Source organism: Phyllostomus hastatus, unplaced genomic scaffold, assembly GCF_019186645.2.
Source record: "Phyllostomus hastatus isolate PE091 unplaced genomic scaffold, TTU_PhHast_1.1 phas_scaffold_55, whole genome shotgun sequence".
Lineage (NCBI taxonomy): Eukaryota > Metazoa > Chordata > Mammalia > Chiroptera > Phyllostomidae > Phyllostomus > Phyllostomus hastatus.
Window position 1 is genome coordinate 11,743,688 of NW_025334035.1, and position 16,676 is coordinate 11,760,363.

The 16,676-nt window shown below is 42.2% G+C and overlaps 1 protein-coding gene and 1 pseudogene across 5 annotated transcripts in view; one reads left to right on the forward strand and one right to left on the reverse strand.

Moving 5' to 3' along the window:
• The window catches only part of SPECC1 (sperm antigen with calponin homology and coiled-coil domains 1), a 336,370-nt gene that overhangs the window by 275,934 nt on the left and 43,760 nt on the right, over window positions 1–16,676 (forward strand). The window lies entirely within an intron of this gene.
• Window positions 15,938–16,564, reverse strand: LOC123809178 (annotated as a pseudogene).

Here is a 16,676-nt window from a genome sequence, read left to right on the forward strand (position 1 = left end):
CCGAGCTAGAAAACCAAAATTATTTTCTACTGGCCCAAATTGGCTAATTCCTCCCTTAGATGAAAATGCACCCAAGTATCTCCTGTTATTAAAACCACCTTTGGTTCTTGCATCTCACATAGCAAGAAACGGGTGTTCAGATAGCAAGAGATCTGCATCTGCTCAGTTTCTGAATTTGCCAGAATTCAGCTGGCAGGGAGTAGCTATGCTATCACAAAGGCACAAATAAGATCTCTTTGAACCTGTTTTTAACAAGTTAGCTAGAAGCTACACATTCTTCTCTGTTAGAGGAAAAAAGCAGTTTTTGTATTGTTCAAAACAAATCTTATTTTGCATCTGTAAAGAGCACCCATGGTGCTGCCAAGGTCTGGTTTTTTTTTGTTTTTGGGTTTTTTTTGGTCTCTGAATTCCCACAGACAAGCACTAGCACAGGCTTGTCCAATAGCAGGCAGCCTGTGCACATCGGGCTATTTGAGGCTCTAGTCGTTTTCTTTTCTTTTTTCTTTTCTCTTTTCCTTTCCTCTCCTTTCCTTTCTCTTTTCTTCTTTCTTTCTCTTTTCTTCTTTCTTTCTTTTCTCTCTCTCTCTCTCTCTCTCTCTCTTTCTTTCGAGTCTATTGAGGGTTACTGCACAACTCAAAGAATGTAAATGGCTTTGACTTATTCATTGTCATCAAAGTGGTTCTTTCCCTGACCTCATTATAAAGACAGCATCTCAATAGCAAGTGAATGTTAGTTTTGGCCTGTACTCTGGTGAGGCCCCTTTTCACCCACTGTCTCAGTTTCTGTAGCTGTTGGGTTGGCCAAAGAGTCCATTTAGGTTCTTTTCTGTAAAATAAGAGACACATTTTTCATTGTTACCAACAGCTTTATTGATTTGGATGTTTTGAGTATATTGGTTAGCTCTCACATGATATTACATTGATCATTCTCAATTAATGTCTCGATTTGATAGCTATTAACTTCAACTCATCTACCCAACTGTGGAGCATCATCCAGTGCAAAATCTCCAGCACAAAACTTCGAAAACCACTTTTGACAAATTTGATCAGGCACAGTGCCTTCTCTATACATGGCACAAATATTTTATTGAGTTTCAGTTGTATTTTTACCTTTTTTTTTTTAAACAGAATTCTTCTTTTTAGATTTTATTTATTTATTTTTAGAGAGGGAAGGGAGGGAGAAAGAGAGAGAGAGAAACATCAATGTGTAGTTGCTGGGGGCCGTGGCCTGCAACCCAGGTATGTGGCCTGACTGGGATTCGAACCTGCGACACTTTGGTTCTCAGCCCGCGCTCAATCCACTGACCTATGCCAGCCAGGGCTATTTTTACCTTTCTTGAAATAATAAATCATAATATGTAGAAAATGTTGCATATTTGCTTCCATCTTCAATATTAAAATGGCTACACAAAAATTTACCAATTTTGATAAATTTTTATTTGAAAGCATGCTGATGTGACAGCTGTCACAATACAATCTGACAAAATTGTTTCTAGTGAAGTTAAAGACAACTAAGCACTACTAGAGCCATTATATGGAAAAAAAACACAAACTTTTTGGCCAGCCACACAGTGATTTGTGCAGACAATTTAAATGGTACCAGCTATTGTCTTATATTCTGAGGCAAGTAGAATTTATATGGAAAATAGGGAGGAAAAGCTACATTTCCCACGTTGTGGTAGATATGCAATTCACTCTTGCAACCCATACTTCTATCTGGCTCTGTCTCCTGAACCAGCATGCTTAGGTGCTCCCTTTCCCAGTCTCAGTTTTATGTGTATATATGAAACTGTGAGTAATATGGAACCATAAATGACCCCAAATAGCCATAGCAATTTTGAGAAAGAAGAACAAAGTAGGAGGGATCACAGTGTCTGATATCAGACTGTATTAAAAGGCCACTGTAATCAAAACAGTCTGGTACTGGCATAAGAACAGACACATAGACTAATGGACCAGAATAGAGAGCCCAGAAATAGACCCAAGTCTCTATGGTCAACTGGTATTTGACAAAGGGGGCAGAAGCATAAAATGGAGTAAAAATAGCCTCTTCAGCAAATGGTGCTGGGAGATCTGGACAGCTACATGCAAAAAAATGAAAATCACCAATTTACACCATACACAAAACTAAACTCAAGGTAAAAACTTGATAAAACTTAATAAAACTTGGTAAAAAACTTAAGTATATGTCATGAAACAATAAAAGTCCTAGAAGAGAACATAGGCAGGAAAATCTCAGATATTCCACACAGCAGTATTTTCACCAATATGTCCCCTATAACAAGGGACATAAAGGAAAGAATAAACAAATGGGATCTCATCAAAATAGAAAGCTTCTACACGGCTAAAGAACACGGCATTAAAATAAAGAGAAACAACCATATGTGAAAACATATTTGCCAATGATACCTCAGACAAGGGTTTGGTCTCCAAAATATATAAAGAACTCACATGACTCCACTCCAAGAAGGCAACCCAATTAATAAATGGGCAAAGGACTTGAACAGACATTTCTCCAAAGAGGACATACAGAGGGCCCAGGGACATGAAAAGATGCTCAACTTCACTAGCTATCAGAGAGATGCAAATTAAAACCACAATGAGATACCACTTCACATATGTGAGAATGGCCATCATAAACAAATCAATAAACAACAAGTGCTGACAAGGATGTGAAGGAAAGTGAGCCCTAGTGCACTGTTGGTGGGAATGCAGACTGGTGCAGCCACTGTGAAAACAGAATGGAATTTTCTCAGAAAACTAAAAGTGGAGCTGCCTTTTGACCCAGTAATTCCACTGCTTGGATTATACCCTAAGAATCCTGAAAAACCAATCCAAAAGAACCTATGCATGTCAATGTTCATAGCAGCAGAATTTGCAGTGGCCAAGTGCTGGAAGCAACCTAAGTGCCCATCAGTAAATGAGTGGATCAAAAAACTATGGTACGTTTACACAATGGAATTCTATGCAGCAGAAAGAAAGAAGGAGCTCCTACCCTTTGTGACAGCATGGATACATCTGAAGAGCATTATGCTAAGTGAAATAAGCCAGGCAGTGAAAGACAAATACCATATGATCTCACCTATAAGTACAACCTAATCCACAAAACAAACAAGCAAGCAAAATATAACCAGAGACAGTGAAATTGAGAACAAACTGACAGTAACCAGAGGGGAGGTGGGAAGGGATAAGTGGGGAAAAGGGGGAAGGGTTTTCAGAAACATGTATAAAGAACACATGGATAACACCAAAGGGGGGGGGGTAGGATCGAGGATGGGAGGTGGGGATGGTTGGGGTGGGGGGTGTGGGAGGACAATGGAGACAACTAACTGCACTTGAACAATAAAAAAATTAATAAAATGAAACTCTGAGTAGAAAAAATTATTTTTTAACAAAAATACCAAATTAAAGCATGTACAAATACTGGTGAGTTTGTTTATGTAGCAGATGGGTTGAGACCTCTACCCCTTCATGTACTGTATATGGCTGATCAGGAAGCAGTGGGGCAGTCACAATCACTACTGATGTGTCCAAGGGCAGGCACCCAGCCTGAGCTCGGCCCAACATCCCCTCCCCAGTAGTCTGGGAACTAGAACTGAGAAAAAGATGATTCCAGAATACAGAGCACCCATGCTGTTGCCAGCCATGTTTTGGCCACTGTGCAGACAAGAGTGAACATGACAGGCCCTTGATGGCTGTCTACACAAAGGCTGTTTTCAGGGTTGGCTCTTGATTGGCATCTGCTAAGTTGGATTTCAGGAGGGTTCCCACCATTCTCAGAACTGATAAGGGAGACTTACTCTGCCTTTTCTTAAATTTTATTTTAGAGATAGGTGAAGGGAGGGAGAAAGATGGAGAGAAACATTGATGTGAGAGAGAAACATCATTCAGTTGCCTCTTATACATGCCCTGGCTGGGGATGGAACATGCAACCCAGCCATGTGCCCTGACCTGGAATGGAACTGGCCACCTTTTGGTTTGCAGGATGATGCCCAACCAACTGAGCCACACTGGCAGAGGCCCACTGTGCCTTAATAGGTGGTACAGATACAGTGGTTTATGTAGAACACTTGCTTTCCTTCTGGGAGCCTGGAGTTTTGGTATATGCTAGGTATGTGTCACTAATTCAATCCCAAACTCTTATGAAACATCTCTATCCACCATAGGTGTCAGGGATTTCACCAGCCTGGCGCTGTGTGCTAGTGCACAACTGTCAGACCAGGATATCCCTTTACTGTTACATCTTGGTTTCTCTCTTTTTTTGATCCTCTGTGTCCCAGGTCCTGTTCTTTTCTTTGCATTCTTTTTTTCGTTCCTTCAGTATCTTCCTGAGAAAAAGATCATGGAAGGTAAAATTTTTTGCTTTACATCTTTATCTTACCCTGACACTTGATGGATTCGTTGGACAAAAAAAAATTTAGGTCATGAAGTATTTTCCTTTCAAATTTTGTAGTAGCCATTGCCTCATTACCTTGTAGTTTCCGGTGTTGTGGGGAGAACAAAATAGTTATGTCATGTTTTTCATCTGCAGAAGCTTATCAGAGCTGCTGGTTGCAACTTTCTCAAATTTCAGGGTGGCATGCCTTGCTGGGTTCCCGCTGTACCTCTTCATGATGTAATCTTCTTAAATCATTTCTTTGGTAATGTTTGCTCCTCTGTTTTCTTTCTCTGGTACTCCTAGCCTGGTCCCCTAATTATATCTTTTTTGAACTTTTTCCCATCTCTTTGCAGTTCTGTTTTCTGGCATTTCCTTAACTTAATCTTCTAAAATCTATTAAAGTGTTTCATTTCTGCTATAATTTTTTGTATCATTTCAATTTTCTGAATGTAATTGAGTAAAATATATATAACAAAATTTACCATCTTAACCATTTTTGTGTGCAGTTCACTAGTTTTAAGCACAATACACTCACATTGTTGTGTAACCATCTCTAGAACTCTTTCATCTCGTAGAACTGACACTCTATACCCATGAAGCAACAGCTCCCCACGCCCCTCCCCACCAGGTCCCTGGCAGCCATCCTACTTTCTGTCTCTATGAGTCTGACTGCTTTAGGGACCTCATAGAAGTGGCATCAGATAGTTTGTCCCTTTGTGACTGGTTTACTTAACTGAGCAGAATGTCCTCAAGGTTCACCCATGCCGTATCACATGTCAGAATCTTTTTTAAGCTGATTAATATCCTATTGTATGTTTCTGCTATCATATTTTTAAGTTCCAGGGCTTCTCTTTTGGACCCTGGACTTTTTATAGCATTCTGATGTTTTTTCACAGATATGACATCAGTTCGCCTTGCTGAGAGTCATAAGTTGTGTGTATCCCCAAATCTTCTTTCTGCCGTGGCTCTTTACTGCAGGTGCCTCTGTTCCCTTGGTGTCTCTGGCCACTGGCAGTGCTTTGAGGACTTCCTCAGAAGACTCATGCATGCTGGGCTCCATGGGCAGCTCCCTGCAGTTGGAGGCTGGCGCCTGTGCGCATCCAGGAAAGACTCCTAATGTCTGTCTTCAAGGCATTCCCCTTGGACTGTCCAGATTCTCCTGAGAAGGACCTCCTAGGACCTTCCCGTGGGCATCAGCCTGGCAACCAGGACTTGGGGAGCAAAGCAGAGAAGAAACTGGGGGTAGGAGGGGCTGTCGACCGCTTGAGTCCCAGTACCACCCCTGATGTGTGTTTTCAGGCCCCCACTCATGGCCCACCTTGAAATGCTCTGATAACTAAAAGAAGCTTGCTTCTGTTTTGTGTTCACAGAGAATTTGTTTTTAAACCCAGAAATAGATAAGTGCAACTTAACATTAAGTGCAACTTAAAATGGGCTCCCTGTCTGGGGACCCCATTTTACTTCCCAGGCTTCAGGTAAGGGGCAGGGCCAGCCTCTGTCTGGGCAAAACAGAAGGAGCACCTGCAGCCCAGTCCTGCTTTTGATACCCACCTCCTGTCCACTTCCCAGAGCACCTCCTACCACCAGTTTCTTGAGCTTTTGGGAGATTGTGTGGTGAAATCAGATAAGGTCTCTGCTCTTTCCCATTGCCAGCTTGACATTTAGTTTTCTTAGGTCTCTCCTGTTAGTTTCTTCTGGTCTATCTGCTTTTTGGCTGCTAGAATTTTATTCCCTCTTTTCCCATCAATTAATGCCTCTGGGGCAGGGGAGAAATCTTTCAGTGGTTTTGGTTGAGCTTTAAGTGGGCATGAAAGTACATGTGTTCAATCCACCATCTTTACCTTAAAGTCTCAGAGCTTGTTATACCTTAAAAATATTAATCTTCATCTGTCACTGGGGTGTAAATCATCATTTTTGAGTATTTAAACCTTTTCTTCTTTTGCAGTTTGTGTTTATTTTACTAGATGGTATTGTAACTTTTTTCCTGAATAGGGTCATTTATTTTAGCATCATTGTTTAACAGTCTTTGTTTAACCACTTGATAGATCTTGGCATAAATGGGAATTTAGTAGGTGTCTGGACTTTCTAGACCCTTCCACGGATCTGTTAGTTTGGTCCTCTGCCACAGACTGCTACTGTGCAGAGAAATGAGAAAGTGACCAGTGGGCATCTATCAGTGTGCTGGGCCACAGGACGGGGCCATAAATGTTTGCTGTCATTATTATTGATATTTGTTATAATTTTCACATCTCAACATTTTTCATTATTTGATTATATTTGCTGATTTCCTAGGGTTTTCAAGCTAGACTATTGCAAATAACTTCTTTCCAATATTTATGCTTCATGTACCTTTTTTATTGCATTCATGAAAGTCCAGAAAATATTGAATGTTATTGATGATGGATAGTTTCCCATTCACAGTAATATCTAATCTTTACATGTAATTTTTGTATTGTTTCCTGATACTCTGTCAACTAAAGGAAACTTCAGTTTTGAGTTTAATGAGAGTTTTTTAAATCCAGAAATAGGAAAGAGTTGTATTAAACTCCTTTTGTCATTTGTTGAGCAACTATAAAGTGTTTTCTCTTTTAAGCCATTTATATAATTAATATATTTTGTATTATATTATATATTAGTTTCCTAATTGGGGGAAACATTCTTATATTCTTAGGGATAAAATTCTAACTTGGCCATAGTATATGCATATACTATGGTATATTATACCTGGGGGGAAATTCTGCTTGTGGTTATTCTTTGATACAAAGTATATTATTTTTTATACTCTATTAATAATAAAGGAGCATTTGGCTTTTTGCTTGGTTTAGGTACAAATGAAATTGATAACACCAGATTTTTTATTTTGATGTTAGCAAGCACAAAAAACGTATCATGTTTTGTCTGAGTAGCCCAGTTGGTTACAGTGTTGTCCTGATATGCCAAGGTTGGATCCTGATCAGGGTACATACAAGAATCAACCAGTAAATGCATAAATACATGGAACAACAAATCGATGTTTCTGTGTGTGTGTGTATGTGTATGTGTGTGTGTGTCCCTCTTTTTCTCCCTCTCCCTCTCCCTTCTTCTTTCTGTCTCTAAAAAAAATATCAATAGAAAACCCTATGATATGTACATGGTCAAAAAATGCAGTAAGTATCTTGCTGCCTTCTCCAGTAGGTTTGTGACAGAGTAAATTCCTGGCCAGAAGGAACATATTATGCTCTGGGGCACAGGACAGACCCATGCAAGACTCTGACTTGGCTTCCAACAAACAAAAACCTGGTTTTCCGGAATTTTGTTGGGTAGAAGTTGGGAAGCCTCTCCTTTAGAATTTTCAATTTTCCTGTTCTCCAGAAGTGAAGGCTTAAATTTTCCTTGGGACTGGGTGCTCTCTTCTGTGGATAGCAGGCCTTGCTAGGACCTATAGTTACACAAATGTAAGGCAGGTCCCCTCACTGGTTTTGTGGGCTTTGCTGGAGCCCAGACTGGCCCTTCAGGGTGGGGCCCTCTATTCACTGAAATTTGAGTGAGGTACATTGAAGTCTCTTTCTTTGACTGTGGTTGTTATCAAAATATTTGATTTCTAAGAGTTTTTGCTTTAGATAGTTGAAAAATAAATTTAAGGTTTGTATCTCATATTTTCTCTGTAGATTTTACCTTTTTTTTTCAGTTAAACATTTTGACATAAAAGTTTACATGTTATGATACTAGCATTGCTGTTTCCATTTCTGTTCAGCTTTTATTTATCTTTATATGTTATGTACAGTCTTCCCTGAATTGCCTGCATTAGGTATATTTCTTATAGTTGAGCTTCATGCATGATCTGAAAGTTCCTCTATTGGGGTCCACATTTCTGGTAGCTTATTTGTGCATATTGGGTCTTATTTCAGCTACCTTATTTTATGTGTTTAGTAACCGGTTTTATGTTTTTCTAACCAGTTTTCTTTTTCCTAATTCCCAGTCACCTAACAACACACATGGTGAGGCGTGTGGGTGAAAAGGTGGGAAGGGCTGAGACATTCTACCTGAGAATCTGAGTAGCATAATGGTGTAGTGAATTCTCACCAAATTTAAGTAAATAGTCCTTTTTCATCAAATTAAAAGTTTTTCAATGTAGAGCTAAAGAAAGCCAGTTGGAGTCATGAGAAATGGTTCAGCAAGCCCCCTGAGGGACTGACGTCAGGCAGAGCCGGTGCAGCTTCTCGGGCCTCCTGCAGAGGTCACACACACAGGCCGCTCACCAAGGGAGCGCAGTCCAGAGCTGTCCTCATGCCTGGGAGGAAGAGGGGCTTGGGAGACCCTGTAACAAACCTGGAGCCTCATGAGCTGGAGTATGGAGCAGATGGGCCAGGTAGCAGCCTGGAAGGGACAGGGTGGTGAGAAATTCGGGCAGAAGAGGAAGAACAGGTGCTGCATATCTCGTGGTGTCGGATTCCCATAAGGCTGTGATGCTTCTGCCAGACTGCATGGAACTGGGGTCCCCAGGACAAAACCACAACAGCACAGCCACACAGAACCACGGGACAGTGATTTAAAGGAATACCTGGAAACTTCTCATTCAGATGGAGCGAAATTATTTTGCAGTTTGCTGAGGAGGGCAGGATATTCTTGAAAATTTAATTATACAGGGAGGGTTCATCATAGTCCAGTGAAATCCACAGAGCTAATTTTATCGGTGTTTGTGGGGGCATAGAATGAGATCTGTCTCATTTGCTCAGCTGTTCTTGGGGTCCTGGATCTCTTCTTTTTATCGTAATAACATACGTAACATAAAATTTACCATCTTAACAGTAGTGCTAAGTTCCGTGACATTAAGTACATTCATGTTGTTGTGGTGCCCTTTGTGACAGTGTGGACGGACCTGGAGAGCTTATTTCACTTATGCTAAGGATAAGGCAAAAAGGATAAGGCACTCATAGGCAACAGAGGGGTGATTGCAGGGGTAGGGATATTAGAAAGATAAATTTTAATGGGAAAAAATATAATAAAATAAATGATTAGGTATGGAACCTATTCTTCCAACTAAAGTTTCTGCCATCTTCAGAACTTTTTCACTTTCTCAAACTGACACTCTGTCCCCATTCCCCTCCCCCAGTCCGAGGCAACCTCTCTCCTATTCTCTGTCTGAATTTACCAATTCCAGGCACCTTATGTGGACTTGTGCAGTGCCTGGCCTTCTAGCACCGGGTTTTTTGACTTAGTACAGTGTCTTCAAGGTTCATCTGTGTGGCAGCCTGTCATTCATTCTGCTTTTCTGTCTGTTTGCCTTCATCCCGGGGGAACTCAGTAGGGACCCTGTGGTCTCCTAGAGCTGTAGCTCTAGGGAGCTCTAGGGACCCTAGGGAGTCCTAGAGCTGTAGCTCTAGGGAGCTCTAGGGACCCTAGGGAGCCCTAGGGACCCTAGAGGGTAGCTCTAGGGAGCTCTAGGGACCCTAGAGCTCACACCCCACCGTGGCTTTAAAACCTTTAACAGCTCTGTGGGCTGAATTAGACCCATATTTGTGTGGGAGGGTCTGCCTGTCTAACATGGATATTTGTTGGGGTTTTTTGTCCCTTTTCTCAGAGGTATGGAATGTAGCCCCCACACACCCCCAATCCTAGGCAACATCTGGGGAGACCAGAAGCCAACTGCAGGGCTCAGCTCAGCAGCCTTGGGATCCCAGGGAGTCACTTCCTGCTGAATTCCAACGAAATGCAGGAGAAAACAAGGGGGCGAAATCTGGCAGGCTGTTAGAGGGAGAACTAGACTCCAGTTAAAGGCTCTTGATTGCGAGTGAGTGGAGTCTTGTGCCTCTAAAGGATTGTTGAAAGAAAACATCTGCATCCAGATGTTGCCAGTGCACACATTTTTTCATAGGTATAGAAATGCTAGATGTGCTGCCAGCTTCAGGAAGTAAAACAGGATTTTCAAGGTAAAACCTGTGAGAATATTTTCCCCCTCTGGGCTGAGGGTGATATAAGGAGCCTTTGTCCTCCCTCCTCCCTATCCATCATTGGTCCCAGCAGGGGGCCGTGTAGATCAGATGTGCCAGCCACTGGTACTGCAGCATGGCGCTATCTGCACCAGAAATGATCATCTTGCCGTCATTTAGAAAAATGAGGCTTGATGTTCACCGCCATCCCCTCTCTGTCCCCCAGGACAGCATGGGAGTCTGTTTAGACAATTACAGTCCCAAGTGAACCTACAGAGTATTTTTTCTGTTCTCTTATTCATAAAATGTTCATCTGGGGAAAAGAAGTAGTCTAGCCACAAGCAGTGATTTAAGAGGCTAAATCCAGTCTTTCTGGGAGGTAGGAGGTGAAGATTGTCTAGTATAAATTAAACTTGGTCTTGGAACTAAATTCTTCAGAAGAAATTGTTCACTTATTACGTGTTATGTTCTTAGTAAGCACATCCAAAAATATGGAAGTACCATTTCCCTTAAGAAAACTTTTCCCCTCACTAAAAATATTCTATTTGGAGTGCTAGAGCATCATAGTGTGGAAAAAAATTATGTAGTTCTCTGAAACTTGTGGATTCTCTTAAGAATGCATAGGTAAGTAAGTAGTCTTTTATGTTGTGGGGCAAGGAGCATTTAAGATAGAAGGTGGAAGAACCTCTTTAAGGGCAAGTCGGTAGAATCCAGCATAGTTCAGCCCACGTGTGTGCAGAGTAAATACAAAAAGCTGGACACACCCTAAACAGACTGTTTATCTGTTCTACAATGAGCCATACATAGCCATTAGAAAAGAACAAAGTAGCTATTGGTGATGAAAAGGGGGCTGGTATTCACTGACTATTTGCCACATAACAGGCCTTGCTCTAAAGGCTTTGGAAGTTATCTGTGCATATACCGTAATCTGATTACAATCCTCTTAGATATCTATTCCAGACCCATTTTAAGGATGAGGAAACTAAGGCATAAAGACGTTAAATAAATGACCACAGCTGTACAACTAGTAAGTGATCAGCTGGAATTTAATGCTTGTCTGGTTTCATAATCCAATCTCTTAGTCTCTGCACTGTAACTATGTGTTGTGAAAGGACCTATATCATTAGCTATTAGTAAGTGGGGGGAGGGGTGGAGCAGTACAGAGCAGAGTGTATAACATGCTATCATTTGCATAAGAAGAGGGGAAATGTATAGATATGTTTGTGGAAGTACAGAGCTGTGCTGTCCACAGAACTTCCTGTGAAGAGGAGGATGCTCTAGGTCTGCACTGTCCAAAAGGGTGGCCACTGGCCACATGTGGCTAACATGACAGAGAAACTAAATTTTAAATTTTATTTAAGCTAATTTAAATAGCCACATGTGGCTAGTGACTATTGTATCAGACAATGCATGATAAATATATATATATGGAGGAATGCAAAAGAAGCTGGTAAAAGGTCATTTAATCTTGTGGTTTTCAAACTGTACTTTAGAAAAAGCTCTGCAGGAACTTTAGTAGGACAAACTAGGTTCCATACCTAATCATTTCTTTTTTGTTGTTATATTTTTTCTTTTACCATTTGTCCCTTTTATAACCCCCACCACAATCACCACACTGTTGTCCATGTCCATGAGTCCTTTTTGTTTGATCCTTCTACTCCCTATCCCAAGCCCCCAGAGCTGCGAGCCTGCTGTTTCTGAGTCTATCTCTTATTTTGCATGTTAGTTCAGTTTTCTCATTAGATTCCACATATGAGTGAAATCATATGGTATTTGTCTTTCTCTGACTAGCTTATTTCACTTAGCTTAATGTTCTCTAGATCCATACACACTGTTGCAAAAGGTAAGATTTTCCTCTTTTTCATGGCCAAGTAGTATTCCATTTTGTAAGTGTCCCATAGTGGTTTTATCCACTCATCTACTGGTGGACATTTAGGCATCTTCCATGTCTTGGCAATTGTAAATAGTGCTACAATGAACATAGGGGTGCTTATGCTCTTTCGAATTAGTGTTTTGCACTTCTTCAGGTATATTCCTAGAAGTGGAATTGCTGGGTGATAGGACAATTCCATTTTTAATTTTTTGAGGTATCTCCATACTGCTTTCCACAGTGGCTGCACCAGCCTGCATTCTCACCAAAAGTGCAAAAGAGTTCTCTTTCTCCACATCCTCACCAGCACTTGTTGTCATGGCCAGTCATTTCAAAACCACTGATACAATCCAACGACTTCATTTGAGATGAAGAAACAAAAATTCAGAAAAGTTGAGTCACTATAGTCTTAGTCACACAGCTGCTCTAGTGACAGAGGAACATCCAGGACTAGGAGCTAGTCAAAATTTGGGTTGGGTTTTTCCTCCTTACAGTGATTTACATCTTAATTTTCCAAGGCTTTATTCAGTCATATTATCAGCTTTTTTAAAAAAGACAAAAAACAGACTTTTGCCTACAGTGTTTTCAGAACCACACCGTATCTTCAGTGCACTCTCTCTCTGCAGCCCAAACCACATCACACCTCCATGGTCCAGGCACAGAGTTGGTCTTGCTCTGCCTGCCCCACTGTGTGGTGAATCATACAGGCCAAGGACCGGGCTTCCTGTTTGTCTGCCCCTCAGCACGGTGCACAGAGAGGGCTTTGATGAACATTTGCTGGTTCTAATTATAAAGAGCCATGGTTGGGCTCTACTTTCAGCCTGGAGAGTTGACTCATTAGTGCAAATGGTTCATAAAATGGTTTCTTTACCATTTCCTAGGGTGACTGGTGCTATAGATAAACACTCAACTAGCTAGGAGAAGGGTGAGTTTTAGGGGTACTAACATAATCTGGAAAGTGGGTGATGGGGTAATTCTAGGATGAGTGGAACCACCAGATCTGGAAATTACCATTACCATTTTTAGAAAAAGTAAGCCAAGATAATGAGTGAAATTAATGAAAATGCAGTAATCAACTCAAGAGAAAGGCAGTAGAGAAAAGGAGGGGGAGGAAATTGTAGAAGAGTGTTTCTCCAGGAATCCGGAGCGTGGTCTGGGTCTGGGGGTGGAACCTGGCAGAGAATCTAGGGAGCTGAGCTGAGGGCAGAGACGCCTACTCACGGAGCTGCAGTGGAGGGCCCGAGTTCCCCTGCTCCATGCATGGTGCTGCGTCTTCAGTCCATATCATGGGCTGTGCTAGACCACAGAATGGCACCGGCATGGGTGTGGGCCCAACTGGGTGGTTCAGAAGGTGCTGGGCAACAGCAGAGTTGGAGTGATACTAGACCAGCCATCACCAGACCTAGGCCAGAGGCCCTTGGGGAGGAAATGTTGTGGGTGGGGGCTCTGTAACGTTACATGAAAAAGGAAGAAGCAGGAGAGATGTAGCTCCAGCCACTCTTCTGATGTCAGTATCCTTTTGAGTCTGTGTCCAGGAATAGGTTGTGCCATATCTGCCTGTGTGTTTTTGCAGACAGAGCAGCCCTCTCTCATTGGAAAGCTGTCATCTGTAGAGCATATTCCTGCTCTCTTCCTCCTTGTGCCTTACCACTCTGGTCTTTGCTGTGTATGCAGAGCAAAAGGTGGTCCTTTTATGGCCTTCTGGCCCACTCTTTCTCAAGTCTTAAACCTTCAGTTCTTTCAACGGAAGTACAAAGAAGGAAGAATTGTTGTTGTTTTTTGTTTTTTAACCCTAGAATGCACACCTTTATTACATGATCTTTTTTAAAAAATATATTTTATTGATTATGCTATTACAGTTGTCCCATTTCCGCCCGGCACACCACCTCCCACCCACATTCCCCCCCTTTAGTTCTTGTCCCTGTGTCATACTTATAAGTTCTTTGGATTCTACATTTCCCATACAATTCTTAGCCTTCCCCTGTCTGTCTTCTACCTACCATCCATGCCACATATTCTCTGTAACTTTTTCCCCCTCGCTCCTCCTCCCGCTCACCTGTTGATAATCCTCCATGTGATCTCCATTTCTGTGGTTCATTCCTGTTCTAGTTATTTGCTTAGTTTGTTTTTGTTTTTGTTTTTGGTGGGGTTGTTAATGTGAGTTTGCTGTCATTTTACTGTGCATGTTTTTATCTTTTTTCTTAGATAAGTCCCTTTAACATTTCATATAAGAACTTGGTGATGATGAACTCCTTTAACTTGACCTTATCTAAGAAGCACTCTATCTGCCCTTCTATTCTAAATGAAAGCTTTGCTGCATAGAGCAATCTTGGATGTTGGTCCTTGCCTTTCATGACTTGGAATACTTCTTTTCAGCCCCTTCTTGCCTGCAAGGTCTCTTTTGAGAAATCAGCTGACAGTCTTATGGGCACTCTTTTGTAGGTAATTCTCTCCTTTTGTCTTGCTGCTTTTAATATTCTCTCCTTCATTTTAATCTTGGCTAATGTAATTATGATGTGCCTTGGTGTGATCCTCCTTGAGTCCAACTTCTTTGGGACTCTCTGAGCTTCCTGGACTTCCTGGAAGTCTACTTCTTTTGCAGAATTGGGGAAGCTCTCCTTCATTATTTGTTCAAATATCTTTTCCATTTGTTACCCTTCCTCTTCTCCCTCTGGCACCCCTATAATTCAGATGTTGGAATGTTTGAAGATGTCCTGGAGGTTTCTAAGCCTCTCATTTTTTTGAATTCTTATTTCTTCATTCTTTTCTGATTAGATGTTTTTTTCTTCCTTCTGATCCACTCTATTGATGTGAGTCCCAGTTTCCTTCCCATCACTATTGGTTCCCTGTGCATTTTCCTTTATTTTACTTAGCATAGCCTTCATTTTTCCATCTAATTTGTGACCAAATTCAACCAATTCTGTGAGCATCCTGATTACCAGTGTTTTCAACTCTGCATCTGGTAGGTTGGCTATCTCTTCGTCGCCTAGTTGCATTTTTTTCTGGAGCTTTGATCTGTTCTTTCATTTGGGCCACTTCTTTTTTAATCTTGACGCGCTTGTTATGTAGTGAGGGGTGGAGCCTCAGGTGTTCACCAGGGCAGGGCAACCCAGTTGCTGGGTTGTGATGCTGTATGTGGGGGCGGGGTCCAAGAGGGAACAGTGGTGCTTGCTCTGCTCTCTGCCAGATTTCAGTCCCTTCTGCCACTTCCTCCAAGCAAACTGGGCCTTCCGGGTGCTGATTCTCAGTGCGTGGGTTTGTGTATGTTCTAGGATCCTGTGGGTCTCTCCAAGGAACTCTACTGTGAGGCCGTGAGTTTCTCCCGGTTCCTCAACCCCCCACAGGTGTTTTCAGTTGGTGTTGTGAGGCTTTATTTCCTCGAGCTGGAACCCTGGGTTGCACTGTCCGTCTTGCTCCCCACTTTCACCTGGTTTATCTGTGCGCAAATGTGGGACCACCCAGTCTGCCAGCTGCCTTGCACGCTGCACCCCTCCACAATCCGCTACCTTGCTGGGCCCGCCAACTGCCGCTTTGCCTCGAACCTTGTCTGTACGGCTGCCTGACTCTGCCCCTCCTGCTGGTCTGGATGAATGTGTCTACTTTAACTCCTTGGTTGTCGGGCTTCCATACAGTTCAATTTTCTGTCAGTACTGGCTGGTTTTTGTTTTTAAATTGTTGTCTCTATTTTGGTTGTAGCGTGTCTACCTATGCCTCCATCTTGCCCGGGAGTCCCGTTTTTTTTTTTTTAACATGAACTTTAAAGGAAGGAGGGTGGAGGATTTATTTGCCTTTCTGGGCCTTAATTTTCCTCAGGTAGAACTCCAGCTCCTTGCCTTGCAGCACGTAGCCATCTGCTTGGCCACACTGGCTTGCTCTTGAAGCAATGCATGCAAGAGGCTTGCCCTGCTGGAACTGCTCCTCCAGAAGACAGCTGATTTTGGCATTCTTTTTCCTTTCATCATATTTCTTCTGAATTTACTTTGATCTTTTTTGTTTGTTTAAAATCTTTTCCTCTTCAAGAGTCAACTTGGTCCTCTTCTTGGGGCCCAGGGGATGTGCACAGTGGGGTTCGTATCACTGTTGGTGCAGTGTGGTGTCAGTGAGCACGTGCAGTTCTTTATAAGTGTCTTGGTGTGGACCAGTTCATTGTTGGATGCTTTGTAGACAACATCAACAATCCTTGTTGTGTGTGTACAACAATCTAAGCCCCAGGAGAAGTTGCCCACATCCAGCCTCAAGGTTCAGTACTTCTTGCTGCTTCCTCACACATGAACAGTGTGTATGCATCAGGGGCCAATCTTAGTGTTGGCAGCAGGGCACCCCGCTCATGTTTTCACTTCTTGTGATAGGGCTTCCTCTTGCCCCGGTCTCGTGGCGCTTTTGCCAGTTGTTCCAAGAGATGCCCATGGCTTGACGCTGGCTGGAAAGAGACAGAAGAATCATTTTTAAAAAGTAAGTTATTCCACCTGGCTGGCGTAGCTCAGTGGATTGAGCGCGGGCTGCAAACCAAAGCATCGCA